This window comes from Giraffa tippelskirchi, chromosome 7, assembly GCF_054371585.1.
Source record: "Giraffa tippelskirchi isolate mGirTip1 chromosome 7, T2T-mGirTip1v1.2.pri, whole genome shotgun sequence".
In the NCBI taxonomy this organism is placed as follows: Eukaryota; Metazoa; Chordata; class Mammalia; order Artiodactyla; family Giraffidae; genus Giraffa; species Giraffa tippelskirchi.
The window spans coordinates 92,160,839-92,179,928 of record NC_137281.1 but is presented as its reverse complement, the minus strand read 5'-3'; the positions used below and the strand labels follow the sequence as shown (position 1 = coordinate 92,179,928).

Sequence of the window (19,090 nt, the reverse complement as noted above, 5' to 3'; positions counted from 1 at the left end):
TGAATGAATATAATGCTTCTAAAAATGAAAGACCTTGGTTAACACAGTTACCAGCTGCACTCCTGATAAGGGCTCCGGTTTTCTCTAAAAGTTGACTTAATCACTGTCAGACTTTTACTACTTAAAAAGAGATGCAATATATGTAAAAAAAAAAATGAATGTTATGGTTGTATAAGATCATGCTTGACTTCAGATTCTAAAATCTCTGGAATGCAAATACACAATCAGCCTTTTAAAGCTGACTGGGAGATGTGACCTGGAAAGATACTGTTTCTGTAAGAACCTCTCTCACAGATAAACTCACTGTGAGGGGATCCTTTAATTTCCCGTATTACTTATGAGGGAAGTCAACACTGAATATTCATTGGAAGGACTGAGGCTGAAGCTGAAGTTCTAATACTTTGGCCACCTGATGCAAAGAGCTGACTCATTGCAAAAGACCCTCATGCTGGGAAAGATTGAAGGAAGGAGAAGAGGGGCCAACAAGGGTGAGATGGTGGGATGGCATCCTTCACGGAATGGACGCAAGTCTGAGCAAACTCCAGAAGTTAGTGAAGGACAGGGAAGCTGGCCTGCTGCAGTTCATGGGATCGCAAAGAGTTGGACACGACTTAGCAACTGAGCAACACTTAATTATAAGATGATCCCTTTAACACTAAGAGGAGCTTCAGACTCCTTTCACTTGCCCCTGTCTTTGAGCAGGGAGTCCTACACCCAGCACAGTTGCCCAAGAAATGCACACATGTGGTGGCACATTTGTGATGCTCAGGAATGACGTGGACATGCTTTCTGAGAAGCTAGAGGTTGCCTCCTGGCATTGTGTGACCTTGTAAACAGCCGAGGAGGCATAATCTTACATATTGCTGTATTCACGTAGATTTTATTTAAAGTATGTGTCGTGAGATACTTACCTTGTAGCCAAGTTCAAAGCATTCATCCTTCTTATAAAGTCACAGAAAATTTAATCACAGAAAGGTTACAGCATCATTAAAAAAAGAGTCTGCTAAAGATGCACCTCCCCTGACGTGGTTAGGTAATGAACAAATCAAAACAGAAGCTGAGGAGGGTGATTAGAAGCCCATTGTCTAAAATTTGAGTTCTGGCTGTGCCCAGATTTAAGAGATCTTGTGGGAACTTGTCCAGAATGAAGAAGGCCAATCAGAGCCTTACCTCTTTATTCCTGGGGCCCTGAGATCCCCCCGTCATCTGTATATTACAGAAGAGAAGAGACAACCCCCGTCAACCAGAGGTAGCTTCTCAGTTTTCTGAGGTTTTTGTCTTCCCTCCGTAATTGTCAGAAAATAGCAAGAGTGAGAACTTACTTTGGTATGTGTGTGGGGAAGGGAACAAGACTGATGGAGGAGCTATGTACACAATTCTAAATAAACGTCGTCCCATTGCCATTGTTTAAAAGAAAGAAATCATTTGATGAGTCAAATTTAACAGAAAGTGTTAGTTGCACCTTTAAAATAGGACACATAAGATTTCCTTCGGAGAAAAAGTACAAAGACACCTCTGCCTGTTTTGGGATGTCAGTCCCAGGACTTGCCCATATATGCCTTACAGCTCGGGAGTCAGAATGTGCCAGAATCACCACATTAGGTTTCCAAGTCTGGACTTCCTTTGTACTGGGTGATGATAAGCCACTGCGTCAAGCTCTCCAAGTACCTCCTTGATGCTCCCACTCAGGACCTCCCCTCTCCAGTGCCAGCGCCTGCCAGGTTGTTCATCCTGGGGATGTTACCCATGCCTGCCTGCTGCCTAACTGGGAAGATCCAGATACCGCAGTGTTAAATTTTTGACTTGTTTAACTTCATCCTGCTTTTTGTTTTGAAAGGGAGAAAAATAACATGCTGATTTGGGATGCTTCCACTGCTTTTTTTTTTAACCTATGGCTGGACATCCACACCCACTATAAAAAAAAAAATACTACTTTTGTATTAACAGAATCACCAAACCTGTTTGGAGAAATCGCTCTTATATGCAAAAGTTTGAGTCTATATACCCAAACCGCCTCTTTACAGTCTGCTCCATGTTAGAGTTCGCTCCCGTTTGCTAATGGCAGCCTGTTCTGGTGACAAAGCTATGTCAGGTGGTTTAGTCCTAGAACTGCCGCCTACTGGAATTTTGCACTTAAGTCGCTTCAGTCTTGTCCAACTCTGCGACCTGTGGACTGTAACCTGCCAGGCCACTCTGTCCATGGGATTCTCCAGGCAAGAATACTGGAGTGGGTTGTCATGCCCTCCTTCAGGGATCTTTCCGACCCAGGGATCAAACCTGTGTCTCTTATGCCTCTTGCATTGGCAGGCAGATGCTTTACCACTAGCGCCACCTGGGAAGCCCCCAGTGACAATAGCCCATCACTAATTAGTTATGGAAACATTAACTTGTTTGTATTAGTCGTTATTCTAGAGACCCTGGCTCCCATAATATTAGGTAGATGGATAAATGGTTTTATTCTCCTTCTGCCTTGGTGTGAACAGAGAGAATTTTTCAAATTCCATCCCTAACAGCAACCCTAAAGCTCTAAGTGATGATAACATGGTTTTAATTTTTTTTGAGACCTGAATAGCCTATAAATCTTCTTATGGAAGAATATGAGAGATATTCTGTAGTTTTAACAGAATTTCTTTCTTCAAGAGCCAGATGTTATTTTCAGAAATTATACAATAATGAAAGATCTCCAAACTAAAGTTTTTAATGTATTATTTTCACAGACCAAATTGTCATCAAACTATGTCCCTTCTCTTCTTTCTTTCCCCCTCCTTACTGTTCTCTCATTGTGCTATTTTATAATTTTATGCTGATATAATGGATTTAAATGTTTCTCTGATAAGCTAATACTAATGAAAATGTGTGCAAGTAACTCATATTGTTGAGCTGGCCTTTTGATAACATGATATCATTAAAATTTGCCATCTGGAAGACCTTACTTCATGGTAAGAAAACTCCTCCTTGGTAAAAGAAAAAGTCTAATTGGTTGCTTGCAGTATTTCTAAGAAAAAGAAATTCCAAATTTTCTGATGTAAGTACTGACCCTTTTCCTTGGGTGGATTTTCTTGCATAAATATAATTACCAAAAAAAAAAGTGCTACAGACAAATTTAAGCTACAGCATGTGGCTTGTTTGCAAGTTTCTTGATGACATCAGCATGGTACTGGAAAAGTAAAAACAAACTTTTACATCTAATGCTGCTGCTCACTCCTAGCTAAAATTACAAAATATTTACCAGGTAGAAATTTTATTCCCATTGGGGTTTTTGCTCTTCTATATATCAGCAGATTCCTCAGATGACTTGAATGCTTTCAGCAGGACTGGTCCACACTCAAATATACATTGACATTGACTGTTTTGTGTTTGATTTTGCTAGCTCAGTGACCTCTTGGAATGGGTATGTTATTCACTCCTTTACTGTATGTGTACTTTGCATGGACAGCTGACTCTAGCTGTATTTGTAATGAGCTAGGCTTTTCACTTGTGAGTGTTCAAGGCTGTTTCCATCCTCTGTGCCTCTGCAATTTTAAAAAAGCACCACTGCACCACACACCTCAATCTGGTGGAATTAGAGGTGCCTGCACACTTAGAAATTTGTTGCTAAGAAATTTGTTAAACTGCTGCTCTGAAACTACAAGGATGGCTTGCCTGTGGACTCATTTTTTCCTTTTCCTTCAAGATACTGAAAATTGTTTCTAAAGTCTTTTTCCCTCTGACTGTGGTCTAGATGGCCTGTGGCCATAGTGTTCAAGTTGGTAAGGTGACATAAATGTGCAGCCTTGCCTTACTCCAAGCTTCTTGGTGCTTTAGACTCACCTAGTCTATTATGCAAGTCCAGCTCTGCTCCTCTGGAAAGCTGGAATTCATAATAAAAATGGAAAAAGCTAGTTGGATATTTCCCATTTTTCATGCAGCATCCCCAAAGTGAACCAGCAGAACTCAAATGTTAATTTCAACAGTTAAGAATAACCATTAAAGTTAACTAGCTTTTTACATTTATTCATATCCTGAGTAGAAGCATTTTAAAGTAAAGAGGCCACAGAATTAATTTTTAAAGCTCCAGACTCTATAAAATCTACTTCTTTCTGAATATAATGTTTCAGCTTTATTGGAATAGCCTTTTCTTTGGTGGATTTTTTGTTTTTCATTCTGAAGTCAGTACTTCCTGCTTAGAATCAATATGCCTGTGTCATCTTGGGGTTATTTTGCTAATGTGATAACATATAGCTCGGCTGATGTTGCATAAACCCTGAAATTTCTGTCATTGTTGCTGTGGACATTGAAATGCTCTGTGAGTATAGTCATGTCATAATGACCTAAGTTGATTTAGAAAGCTTGAGCTTCTTTCCCAGGGCTGGACTAGAGGTAGTTTTCAGTGGTTCTGTATGTCTGTGTGTGTGTCTGCTCTTTACATTTTAATTGCAAAAAACTAAACATCTTCATTAAAATTTCTTAGAGGAGTGAGGAGGGATTGGAGTACTTAAACTTTCTCTGGAACATTCTAAGAGGTAAATAGTTGTATTCTTACATGAGATATTTTGAAGAGAAATTTGCTGAGCTTTTAAAAAAAATAACTGGTTGAAGGGGCAGAGATAAATTTCAGCTACATTTTTAGGAATTTGATTTAATCCTAAATTGTGGAATACTTGAATTAGGCGAAATATTTCAAGAGACTTGCTTACCTTTTAAAAATGAAGCACATTTGGAAATTCAAGAAATCCTGGGAGAATTGAAACCTTTCAGGTGATTTATTAGACTTCCCTTTGATTGTGAAATTTACTTTAATAACTACCAGGGTTTAAATTATATTTTTGTAGCGAAAATTGAATGAACTAGAAGAAAAGACTTCTTATTTATTTTCATTTCATGAAAGTTTAATGTAAGCACCTATTTGGAAATTCTAGTAAAGAAAAATTAACTTGGTACCAGAGAAACCCTGATCTCAACTGGTGCTTTAATCCTCACTGGAGTAAAAACCGTGTAGCCAGTGTGCCAATGCTATGATTACTAATATTTGGTTTTCGAATGGAAGGATCTGGAATGACTAAATGGGATCAATGGAAAGAAAGCAAGAATAAGAACAAGGTTTCAGGAGTTTGTGGGATAAAAGTATTCCTGCTCCATAGAAGAAGAGGAGGAAAGCTAAAAGAAAGATACATCTTTTTACCTGGCATCTCCTGTAGCTGAGACTTAGGCTGGTACTGAGAGGGAGAAGGGAGTGGCTGAGCCTTGTTCCTCAGTCTGGACATGTTGCTCTGATGGGAGGAAGGAAAGTGCAGGACTAGAAGAGGCTGGGCATTCTGGCCCGGGCATTGCTGCTCTCTGGGCCTTGTTCTGCCCCTCTGCAAAATGAGACTTCTGAACTACATTATTGACTCCTGAGCATCTTTGGACTCTCTTCCAAGACAAATGTCTATCCATGAGGAAGAATTTGCAAGTCATCAGGGAAATTTGGAAATAAAGACAATGTATGAATTGTTTCATTAAGCAAATCTTATAAATGGAAAGATCTGCCTTTCTTATTTTCTGTGATTATGGCCTTTCTAAAAAAACGTTTTACTTTTTATGCCATTTTAACTGTTATACTCCATTTACAGCTACAATAGAAAACATTGGCTATATTCCCCATACTGTATCATACATCCTACACCTAGTAGTTTGTACCTCCCACCCAACTGGTAACCACTAGTTTGTTCTCTGTTTCTGTGAGTCTGCCTCTTTTTTGTTATATTCACTAGTTAGTTGTGTTCTTTAGATTCTATGTATAAGTGATATCATACAGTATTTGTCTTTATCTGACATATTTCATTTAGCATAATGATTATGTCCTTTTTAGTATTTTATAACATAATTGTAATAAAGCTAGTGTACTTTATTTTTGAAAATTGTTGTGATAGTAGGTGACAGCTTTCTTTTTTTAAATGCAAAATGTATTGGGCCAAATACAATATTGGCAACCATGGATGATGCATTTTGGTCCTGTTGTTGAAATTGCACCAGTTCTTGAACATGTGAACCCCTCAGGCCTGTTTTCATGTACAGCTGGTAGATTTTATGTTCTATGTAATTCCAGCCAAACACCAGACATGTGTTTTGACTTATTTCCAAAAAATGTTTTGATGAAACCCAGATAGTCAATGCCCTTGTTGGTAGTAGGTACTCACATCTTCCTTGGTGTATTACTCTGGGTCTTAGCTCCATGATGGAAGGAAGGGGGCTCTGAGTTCCCAGGTGCCAGTTGTATCTCTTGTGTTTTTGGTATGGAGAGACAAGTGAAGACAGCATGTTATTAAGCATCACCTGCTGGCATTAGTGATGTGGAGCTAGAGGCTGGGTTCCCTGCCCGCATTTCTCTGCTGCTCATCTGCTTTTATAATGTTGAGGGCAGTGGGCAGGAGAACCAGGATGTTGCTCCTGAGAATGAATTCAAAACTGTGTCTGGGTCAATGTGGCCAGCCTTATGCAGGCTTCTGCGAAGAACAGCCTTTGGGAATTTGCTTGAGGAGATGTTTCCACTTCCTAAGCCCCCTGAGTCCTGCTCTCTGGGTGGGGCTGGGCAGTGATGAAAACTTATGGCTTGATCACTACCGAAAAATACCTGTTTTCATGTCTCTGGTGAAATATTAGAAAGGTAAGATGAATGCATGACTTTTTTTTTCCTTCAAATTATGTATTTATCTTTAAATAGTTGTCCTTTTTCTGAAGCTTATGACTTGGTATTAGAAGTTTTCAAAATTACAGCTGGAGTACAAAAATCTCTAGATTTTATCTTATTAGTGGATACAGGTGACTGAATTATCATTCTTGAGGCACCTTTAGTCAGTCAAGCTGGTGGAGCTATCCGTGGTGCTGATTCTATATGTTAATGCAGCTCACCTCATGTTCATTCAGTTCAGGACACAGCTCCAGGGGCGAGAGGGCCAGGCATTCTGCCCCAATAATTTGTAGGACTGTTTCCCCATGTTACAGCCCCAGCAACTTTACTTTATACCCTACCCTTGTGGAGATGTTTCCATGTCAGCTTGCTAAAGGGACTGTTGGGAAACCCTGATCCAATTTTAGGATTTACACAAATTTTGGAAAAAATAACCTCATATATTACAGTATCTCAAATTCACCATTCTCTCTCTCAGCCTTTAACAGGGTCCAGTAACATGTTTCTATACCAATTTCATCCATTTTTCAATAATGGGAAAAGTGGAGGGTGGATATTTAACAAGATGCTAGCATTTTCAAACCTCTTCCTCCTCTCAGGGTTGTAAATTTTGTGGTGAATTCAATTCCTTATTCTACTCCTGCATTGTACCCAGGCAGGCCTCAGCCCTAGGTGATGCTAAGGGCCAGGGGGTGGTCTGAGCAGCAGGAGTCACAATTCTCTGACCCCACGTGACTGGCCTGGGTCACCGGAAGAATAAGCAACTGCTGTTTCCAGTTCATTTTTCCCTCTGGGCAGCCACTTCAGTGTGTAGGGCAACAGGGATACACAAATCCATGATTTATTGGCTACACTCATTTCAGTCAGTGTCGGTGGGAGAAAAAATAGGACTGTGGTACTCCCAGGCTCTCTCAAGGATGCAGTCTCTTACAGACATAGAAAACAAACTTACGGTTACCAGAAAGGGGAGGGGGAGGAAAGAGAAGTTAGGAGTTTCGGATTAACAGATACACACTACTATATATAAAATAGACAAACAACAAGGATCTACTATACAGCACAGGGAACGCTACTCAATATTTTGTGTTAATAATAACTTAAGGGGAAAGAATCTGAAAAAGAATGGATACACACACACACATAAAACCAAATCACTTCGCAATACACCTGAAACCAACCACAACATTGTAAATCAACTATACTTCATTTTTTAAAACATCAATGTTCTAATCATAAGGAAAGAAAACTGAAAAAAAGAATGCACTGTCAAGTTAACCTGTTTATATAAAACTCCAATGCCTTGTCTCAAAACCTCAGTCTTTTCTGAGAGCACAAATCCCTCTTAAATTTTTTACTGTATCTCTCCCACAAATGGAGCTACCTAGGCCATAGTTGCTTCACCTCTAATGCTATTGACTTAGTTTGTAATTTTTTACTAGATTTTATTAGATTGAGCTGTTCCCAGGGCAACCAAGAATAAGCTCATTTGCTGAATCCCAGAGCTAACAGGTCAACTGGCAACTTATTTCTTGTTTCACTTAGTTTTTTTTTTGTGCTTGCAGGAATATAAAATGCTCCTGGGTTCTGCCAGTCCCTTTCCCCCGTTATTCTGCCTGTCCATAAGGACTCACTGACTTGTATACTTTTTTCAAAAATGCATTCACTTCATTTTAATCCTGTTAATGAACCTTGAGATTTTTCTTTCTTGTGAATAATAAAATATCAATCAACATTCACAACATTCCTTCACATTTACACTTGTCTTTCCAAACTAATCCTCCTATATAAAAGGAATCTATTTGTGTCTGTCCTTTTTATTTCATTTATTTATCCACTGTAATACTCTGCTACTAAACTATAGTTTTAATAGAAGAAAAAAAGCCTCCATTTAACTTCTTGCATTAAATTATGGTGAAAATTCAGTTGCTTAAATCTCGCCTCTAAAGGGTGATGTCCTGATTGTTGTTTATTGTGAAACATCCCAAATGAATTAAGAGATTTCCATACTAGACAGTCACTCTTGTTTCATCCAGTGAGGGCTACTTTAGCTTATACTCAGGTCTAGCACAAAACATAGGTACACCCATCCCCAGATGATCTTGTTTTTAGCATAAATACCTATGTGAATCCCTCCAAAACAAAAGACATCCAAATCTGTAAGATCTATTTTAAATATACTCACTTGATCTAGGACAGGAGACTCAGGTTGAAGCCAGTTTTTTCCTTCAAATCCCAGGGTCCTCACGAGCAGGCAAGGCTCAGACTCTACCTCCCACACATGGTCCCCAGTCTCCTTGAAGCTAGGACCACCTGACTCCAGAAGGTCCCGTTTGTGGTTCATGAGGCCTTGTGCACCATTCTGTCCCAGATGGAGCACCTACAATTCTTCATAACAGATTTTTTTTTTTTGAAAAGTGATCCCTATGGTAGTTCATCAATAAGGGACAACTTGGGTCACCATGTTATTATAATCAGTGCAAGAGCCAAACACATTGACTTCAGTGTTCTCCCACTTTTTAAACAGACTTTATACTTTTGTTTAATAATCTAGTGAGTGAAAAATAACATCGATATAGGGCTATCATAATTTGAATTTAGAATCCCTGCTCTAAGACTGATAGGAGCTCATGTGTATGTTATGGTGACACTTTCACATACTGTGTCATCGCATTCCTGCTTTAGTATCATCTTAGACTCACATCTCTCTTCAGGTACCTGGCATGTCCCAAAATGCAGCCTTCACTTTCTCTGTGATGCTCAGAGTCACTCTGTTAGCCCCAAGAGGGTGCTTGTTAGCCCTTTTAGCATTCCTGCTGAGGTCTTTGAGAGCAGCCTTGTTTCCTTGCAAGTGTAACGTAGCCCAGACCCATCTTAAATTTTTTTTCTCTTTTGTCACAGACATGAAATTGCATGACTCTTTAAATTCATGGCAAATAATATTAGAGATTAGATTCTGTGGTGAGAGCTGTATGTTAGATTGACCTCACCATGACTGGTAGGAAGGAAGCATTCATATGATGCTGAAAAGAAATATTACTTAAAGCACATAGTGATCGAGACTTCATTTTTATGAAGAACATAAATTTAAAGTTCACAATGATAACTCTAGTGTAATTTCAGCCTTACTTAATTTTTCTGCCTTATTAAAACATAAGCACTTGTGAAACTGCTTTTGCTCTTTGAGGTGACAGATTTCCTGTTACACTGTATTGGGCTGTCTTTTCTCCATTTATTTAAAAAGCACTTAGAGGATCCCTTCAGTATATCCTTTCCATCCTCTGGTTTCATGTCACGGTTTTCTAGTGTATTAAGGAAGATCTTAAAAGTGCATAAACAGTTATATATAGAAGCATATTGATTATTAGACAGTGATAAATTACCAGGAATCTCTTAACTGCTTTCAATCGAGGCTCTCTGTTCCTCTGAGTTTCCCTCTCACTGCAGACTATGTAGATAACATAGTTATTTCTTCAGGTTTCTGAAGATCTTTCATAATCAAGCAATGATCCCTCCCAGTGTACAGAGGAGAAATCCACTGCAATATTCTTTTTGTTGCTGTTGTTGTTTAATTGGGATATAATTGATATACAACACTGGTATACGCTGAGACAACTTGGCATACTTGTATTGGAAAATGATTACTATAGTAAGTTTAGTTGATATCTATCACCTCTTATGTACATCATTATAAATTTTTTTCCTTGTGACAAGAACTTTTAGGATTTACTCTCTTAGCAACTGTCAAACATACCTACAGTAGCATTACCTATAGTCATCATGTTATATATTGTATCCCCAATGCTTATTTATCCTAAAACTAGAAGTTTATACCTTTTAACCAACTTCACCCAATTCCACCACTCCCAATCCCTTGTCTTGGTAACCGCAAATCTGATATCATTTGCTGTGAGTTTGAGTTATTTTAGATTCCACATGTAAGTGAGATTATACATATTTATTTCACTTAGCATAATGCCCTCAAGGTCCATCCATGTTGTTGCAAATGGTAGGATTTCCTTCATTTATGGCTGAATGGTATTCCATTATACTACATTTTCTTTATCCATTCACTTCTGTTGGTGGACTTAGGTTGTCTCCACATCTTGGCAATTGTAAATTACTGTACTGAACATGGAGAGTGTGGATATCTCTTTAACATAGTCTTCTCATTTCTTGCAGATAAATACTCAGAAGTGGACTGCTGAATCATATGTTAGTTCTATTTTAATTTTTTTGAATTTAAAATACTGTTTTCTATACTGTTTTCCACAGTAGCTGCACTTATTTACATTTCCATCAACTGTGTACAAGGGGTCTCTTTTCTCTATGTCTTTAGTAGCATTTGTTATCTCTTGTCTTTTTGATAATAGCCATTCTAACAGCATAAAGTAATATCATAACATTTCCCTAATGATTCATGACAATGAGCACATTTTCATGTACTTGGCCATTTGTATGTCTTTTTTGGGGAAAAAATGTCACTTCAAGTCCTTTGTCCATTTTTTAATGAAGTACTTTGAGTTTGGGAGGGTTTTTGTTGTTGTTGTTTGGTTTTTTCTTCTTCTTGATATTGAGTTGTCTGAGTTCTTTATATGTTTTGGAGAGTAATCTCTTATCAGTTTCATGATTTGCAAATTTTCCTCCATTTCCATTTTGTTGATTATTTTGTTCTGAATAAATTTTTATGTTTGATATAGTCCCACTTGTTTATTTTTAATTTTGTTGCATTTTCTTTGGGTGTCATATCCGAAAACAAACCAAAAAAAGCATTGCCAAGACTTGTGTCAAGGAGGCTTTTCTCTAGGTTTCCTTCCCGGACTTTTGTGGTTTCAGGTCATACATTCAAGTTTTTAATCCATTTTGAGTTAATTTTTGAGTGGTGTTAAGATCATTATTTTACATGTGAATATCCAGCTTTCCCAGCACTCTATTGAAGAGGCTGTATTTTCTCCATTGAGTATTCTTGGCTCTCTTGTCAAGTATTGGTTAGTCACGTATGCATGAGTTTATTTCTGGGCCCTTAATTCTGTTCCATTAGTCTACTTGTCTATTTTTTTGTCAATACTATACTGTTTTGATAAAGGTTGTAATATAGTTTCTTTCCCTACAAATTTCAATATTATTTTTTCTATTTCTATGAAAAATGCCGTTGGAATCTTGATTGGGAATGCACTGAGTCTATGGAAGACCTTGGGTAGTATGGATATTTTAACATCTAATCCATGAACACAGGACCTCTTTCCATTTATCTGTGTCTTTTTCACTTTCTTGCATTATTGGTCTTGTATTTTTCAGTGTAAAAATTTTTTATCCCCTTGGCTAAATTTTTTCCTAAGGATGTTGTTGTTTGATGTTATCATAAATGGGATCATTTTATTTCTTTTTCAGCTAATTCATTATTTACAGTGTTCTTTTCTTTACCAAATCATCACATCACACTCCCACTGGGAAATGATTGATTGATTTTTCTCAAACCATTGCAGGAGTCAAACTTTAGGACAACTGAGATTTATTTTTGCTTATTTTGGTTTAAGTTTTTTCAAATTGTAAACCATGCTTGACGTTTCTGAGCCAGTCACTGTCTTCCTCCTCCTCTTCTCACAGGTTCAGTTCACTTCAGTTCAGTCACTCAGTCATGTCTGACTCTTTGCGACCCCACAAACTGCAGCACGCCAGGCTTCCCTGTCCATCACCCACTCCCAGAGTTTACCCAAACTTATGTCCATTGAGTCGGTGATTCCACCCAACCATCTCATCCTCTGTCATCCCCTTCTCCTCCTGCACTCAATCATTCCTAGCATCAAGGTCTTTTCTATTGAGTCAGCTCTTCACATGAGGTGGCCAACGTATTGGAGTTTCAGCTTCAACATCAGTCCTTCCAATGAACACCCAGGACTGATCTCCTTTAGGATGGACTGGTTGGATATCCTTGCAGTCCAAGGGACTTCAAAAGTCTTCTCCAACACCACAGTTCAAAAGCATCAATTCTTCGGTGCTCAGCTTTCTTTATAGTCCAACTCTCACATCCATACATGACCACTGGAAAAACCCTAGCCTTGACTAGAGGGACCTTTGTTGACAAAGTATGTCTCTGCTTTTTAATATGCTATCTAGGTTGATCATAACTTTCCTTCCAAGGAGTAAGCGTCTTTTAATTTCATAGCTGCAGTCACCATCTGCCGTGATTTTACAGCCCAAAAAATAAAGTCTGCCACTGTCTCCACTGTTTCCCCATTTATTTGCCATGAAGTGATGGGACCAGATGCCATGATCTTAGTTTTATGAGTGTTGAGCTTTAAGCCAACATTTTTACTCTCCGCTTTCACTTTCATCAAGAGGCTCTTTAGTTCTTCTTCACTTTCTGGCATAAGAGTGGTGTCATCTGCATATCTGAGGTTATTGATATTTCTCCCGGCAATCTTGATTCCAGCTTGTGCTTCATCCAGCCCAGCATTTCTCATGATGTACTCTGCATATAAGTTAAATAAGCAGGGTGACAATATACAGCCTTGACGTACTCCTTTTCCTATTTGGAACCAGTCTGTTGTTCATGTCCAGTTCTAACTGTTGCTTCATGACCTGCATATAGGTTTCTCAAGAGACAGGTCAGATGGTCTGGTATTCCCATCTCTTTCAGAATTTTCCACAGTTTATTGTGATCCATACAGTCAAAGACTGTGGCATAATCAATAAAGCAGAGATAGTATTTTTCTGGAACTCACTTGCTTTTTCGATGATCCAGCAGATATTGGCAATTTGATCTCTGGTTCCTCTGCCTTTTCTAAAACCAGCTTGAACATCTGGAAGTTCACGGTTCACGTATTGCTGAAGCCTGGCTTGGAGAATTTTGAGCATTACTTTACTAGCATGTGAGATGAGTGCAATTGTGCGGTAGTTTGAGCTTTCTTTGGCATTTCCTTTCTTTGGAATTTGAATGAAAACTGACATTTTCCAGTCCTGTGGCCACTGCTGAGTTTTCCAAATTTGCTGGCATATTGAGTGCAGCACTTTCACTGCATCATCTTTCAGGATTTGAAATAGCTCAACTGGGATTCCATCAACTCCACTAGCTTTGTTCGTAGTGATGCTTCCCAAGGCCCACTTGACTTCGCCTTCCAGGATGTCTGGCTCTAGGTGAGTGATCACACCATCATGATTAACTGGGTCATGAAGATCTTTTTTGTACAGTTCTTCTGTGTATTCTTGCCACCTCTTCTTAATATCTTCTGCTTCTTTCAGATCCATACCATTTCTGTCCTTTTTTGAGCCCATCTTTGCATGTAATGTTCCCTTGGTATCTCTTATTTTCTTGAAGAGATCTCTAGTCTTTCACACTTCTCACAGGTAGAAGGTTCTCATTTTAATGTGCCTTTCTCCTCTTTCGCAGAAAGCTTTGCTGTGGTTTCTTGTGGCTCTAGTTGGTTTTACTGTCAGTCCCAATCGGTTATCCTATCAATGTCCATGTGATGGATTTACTCTCTGTACAGTGGGGAGAAAACAGATGAGGTAGTGCTTCCTCTATCCATGTCCTGGTTTCTATTCACAGACCAGAAGAAGAAACTTTTTTCCCTCAAAAAAAAAAATTTTTTTTCTTTTTGACAGAAGAATTAGTTGGTAGCAAGAACACTTAGACTTAAGCTAGGCTTTTGAAAGCAGCCATGTGAATCACACTGCCCAAGTGTTAGATGATTCAAAACAACTCTAAGAGACATTATAGATGTAGGGAGGAAAGTGGAGTGTTATCAGTGAGAATGCAGAAGGGCCAGGAACTCAGAAACCAGAGTGAGGACAGAAGATTGGAAGTGACTGAGTGGGGATGGGGTGACCAAGTAGTGAGAGAAGAAAAGTAAAAGCCCCGCCCCCCTCATCTGTTCTGGTTTTTGCCCTTAACTTCATCTCTTCCCGGGCCTTATAAAATCCAGACTGGTGGGAGAGGGAAGGCCAGATTGCAGGTGACACACCTCAGGAAGGGTCTAGCTGGTCTTAGATCCATGAAGTTGGGTATAGAGACCTAGAAGCCATGAGCCTGGACTCTCTTTAAACCAAGTCTGAATTGTGTGGAGCCCTCTCCCCCCAGGTTTTGCAGCAGTTATCTGTGTCTTTCCACTTGTCACAAATGTGGCAGCAAAGCTAAGAGACCAAGAGTTTTAGCTGAACATGACTCCTAGAGCTTTCAAGGACAAGGGACAGCAACCATGTTTGTTCTTTGCTTTGGTAGGATTCTGGAGAAACGCTAAAAGAAAAATCAGCCACTGGTCCAGAATGAGGCTTCTGAGAACAGGGAAGTACTTGCGGACTGTAAGCCTCATATAGATTACTTATATGAAGGGCCCTCTGTGGCTGGGAAGGTCTCAGAAGGGTGGTGGCTCTTAAGCCTGGCTATGAGTTAGAATTACCTGGGATTCCTAGGACTCATCAAAGACCTATCAAATAAGAGTTTTAGGGAAATAGCCCTGCCTTTGGGGCTGGGGTTTTTTTTTTTTTCTTGCTTTGTTTTCATTTTGAAAGCCCTACTGATGATTCTGATGGATATCTGGCGTTGAAGTGCAATTCTGTATGATCAACCCATGAGAGGTTCTGAAGACCCATTGCCTCTGAACAGTGTGTGGTCCACAGACACATAGGAAGTTATTAGGAGCACCTGTTCTATCCATCCACTGGCTTGAACAGACACACAGAACTCTGAGAATCAGCTCCTCTGCCTAAGGCCACTTCATATACTTCAAGGAAGATCAGGCTTTTGTGTGTTGTTTTTCTTGGAAGTGTAAAGTTGGCCCTAGGCTTATTTTGTGGATGTAGAGAGAACAGAATACATTTATCTCTATGCAGCAAGATCATATTTGGGAATAGTGCAAGGGGGTTCCAGGGATTAAAGGAAAAAGAAGTTGTGTTGATAAAGAGAGAGAAAAATAGGTTAAAGAGTGCAGGGGAGAAGGAGGAGAACCAAATAACAGAATATACGTAAGTTCATTTTCTTCCTCGTAGCCCATATGAATAGAGGTATTTGCACACAGTAGGACTCAATAGTGGTTTTGTAATAAAAACTGACTCCTATTTTGTTAATTCCCAGGGTGAATGGTGATTTTTTTCCCCTAGAGACACAGTAGATTAAAGATAGTATTTGATTTTTCATGTCAGGGTAATCTGACCTTTTAGATTTTTGTTGGAAATATTTGTTATTCATTACCCTGGGTGAAAGGAAATTGTTGAGCAGAGTTTTTGGTGCCACTGATCTATCATTTCATCAGAGGCCTGATGGATGATGAGGATGTGTGGTTCATATAAAAACTAGAGCAGTGACTGGAAAACAGATCTGGCTGACAGGGGCCTTTCATGTAAAGAATGGACTTGGCAATATCAGGTTCTTACAAATCTGTTAGTGAGCTATAGGAGAAAGGGGGGAAATTAATTCAGAGAAGAAAATAATTGCTTCACCTCTTTCGAGGTATACTTGTCATCAGTCTAAATGTCGTTAATATCCTGACAAATATCTCCTGTCAATTTGCTCCTTTAAAAGATACCATAATAGGAAATACGTTTGAGCTGCCACCCTGGCTGTCCTGGTGTCTACCTTCTAAGAAAAGCACAGATGCATCTAGAATGACCCCATGCTGCTCAATTTGGAGGCAATCCCATGGCCACCTTTGTTCCCCCTCAATGAAGAATGCTTATCCTCCTGTTTCACAATCAGCATTTGTAAAATCCCAGCCCAAGTGGGAATCGCCAAAAGTCATTTAATTATTTCCCCACATGTCATGGGTCAGGAAAGAGAGGAGAGAACACGATTGCATGTGTTCACCAATCTCAAAGAGCCATGACCCTTATTTTTAAAAACTTGAAAGGCAGAAGATTCCTCAGTTGCCTTTAGTCATGAGTACAGGGCCCAAATCTGCACCATCCACATGCTCTTCCTTCTCATGACTTGAAGTGCTCACAGGAAATTATGAACTCAGGGTCATCACAGCAGCTCCTCTGCAATCCCTAAGTCATCTGAGCCATCTCTCAGATTTTCCTTACCCCTTCAGCCAGATCTGTGCAAAAGAGAAGCCCTGTAAGCACTTGCCTGAAAGAAAATACTTTCTTGCTGTGCAGGTTCTTGTTACAGATAATGCTTAAGACCCAGGACTTACATTTCCCCATATCAGGCTCTGGCCTTTCATCCTTTTGTCCTGAACTGTTTCCATGTGACAATGAAATTAATGACTTGAACAAAAATGAGTGTCAAAATCCTCCTCACTGAGGAAGAATAATTCCAGGTGCATCCATGAGGGAGGGTTGGCTGAATTCAGTAAATTATAAAATATAATAATTTGGCATTTTATAGTACAAACTATGGTACATTTGGCATTCAGTGCTCGGTCGGGGGATGGATTATTTGGGTTTTGCTTGTGTTTTCTCTCTTGAAGAAGTGAAAGAAATTAACGACACTAGCCTGACTTTGTGCACAGCTTTTGGAGCATCCTTTCCTTGGGCTCTGGGATATGCAGTGGTGGGAGCTGGCAGCACTGAGGGGGTGGGAGGTGGGGCTCCCTGGAGTCACAGTCCCCCTGCTGACCTTGAGGGGAGAGCACGGCCACAGACAGAGCAAAGGCTGCCACAGGCCCTCTGCAAACCAGTTTCAGCCTTTTCTCTTTGGAATCGTGTTGTGCCTGCAGCCTGTGAACCGTGGGCCTGTCTTGTCATTAAGGCACCTGGGGAGACGATCATGATCATTGAACTTGGGAAAGAGGGAGATGCTGCACTTCCTCCTCTTTTCTGAACTTCATTAAAATCCTGCTTCATGATTTCAGTTTTTAACAATATCCCTAGAGGCCCACAAAGGATGCCAAGAATGTGGCTTCCCTTCATGTGTGTTTATCTGAAGGGCCTGCACTTTCCTGGCTGAGTTGGCCCAGACTCACTTAGAAGATTTCTTACAGGGGAAACCTCATTAGGGGACTCTGTCCTGATGCTGTTGCTTTCTCTATGGCCAATGTCTCAGAAATCTTTGACTAAGAGTTTTAGGTCCAGGTTAATTATCTTTTTACAAGTGGAAAATCAAGGTGTCAAATTAAGAGAATGAGACCTTGGACTTTTTATGTCTTTGTATCGTGAAGTAGGGACCTAAAAGCTAGACTTGGCAATGACCTAGCTGAAGAATAGAGTATCTGATTCAGAAAAAGTGGTGAAGAAAAGGGTTTAGTGTCCTGCGTTGGGTTTTTCAGGATTTCACATGTAGCGAGGGAATTAAGATGGCTAGGATGGGCTTATAGAATTGCTATTGGCATATTCCCTGGCTCTGACTCCAAATCACAAGTCAAACTAACCTGTACATGTGCCTTCCTACCTCGGTACTTTCTAAAGTCCAGTATACTACTTTAACTGTCATTAAAAACAAAAAGTTGTCTCTGTTACCAGCAGTTTCCAGTCTAAGACATGTTTGGAAAATGACCCATTAGTTTCTTTGGTGCCATTTGAGCTGGCAGTTCCCATCTGTCCCACTGATTATGCAGTTCTGTCAACCTCTCCTAAAAAAGTAGGGTGCTTAAGTGGAGTCTTGGGAATTTAGCCAGAGGGGCATGATGGCTTGTAGCAGTTCGGGAAGGTGGTCCTAGAATCTGATGGCTGGTTGAGGCAGCCTTGGAAGCATAGAATAGTGTAGAAACCAAGTCTCTAGGAACAAGGATGGAGAAAGAAATGGCAACCCACTCCAGCATTCTTGCCTGGGAAATCCAGTGGGCAGAGGCACCTACAGTCCACGGGGTCACAAAGAGTCAGACACAACTTAGTGACTAAAGAGCAAAAGGAACAAGGATGGACTCCAAGGTGAAGGGTCCACTAAGGGACGTCAGAAGAGCCAGTGTGTTTGAGATCCAAGCAAGAGTGACTCCCAGGGCAAGAAATTTCCCCTGTGGAGTCTGGGCTAAGCCTGAGGAAACTCAGAGGAGAACAGAGGTGTCTTGGATAAAGCTTGCCTTTCTGGGCTTTCCATCCAACACCAGAGTAGGGCTAGACCATGGAATCAGTGCCTCATTGCTAGCATGCTAGGTATTCTTTGCCAGCCACCTTTCAGGCAGGTAAAGTCATTTACAGAGAATCATGGCAAATTAATCAGACCTCAAGGAAGTGAAGTTTTAAGAAAGAACACTTTCGTGGCCCTCTTTTCCTTAAAAACACATGCAATACATCATGAAAGATGATGCTGTGAAAGTGTTGCACTCAATATGTCAGTAAATTTAGAAAACTCAGCAGTGGCCACAGGACTGGAAAAAGGTCAGTTTTCATTCCAACCCCAAAGAAAGGAAATGCCAAAGAATGTTCAAACTACTGCACAATTGCACTCATCTCACACGCTAGTAAAGTAATGCTCAAAATTCTCCAAGCCAGGCTTCAACAATATGTGAACCATGAACTTCCAGATGTTCAAGCTGGATTTAGAAAAGGCAGAGGAACCAGAGATCA

General features: G+C 39.9%; 1 protein-coding gene across 1 annotated transcript in view; it reads left to right on the top strand.

Moving 5' to 3' along the window:
• Positions 1-19,090, top strand: part of RYR3 (ryanodine receptor 3) — a 555,495-nt gene that overhangs the window by 215,515 nt on the left and 320,890 nt on the right. The gene's annotated exons all lie outside the window — the stretch shown is intronic.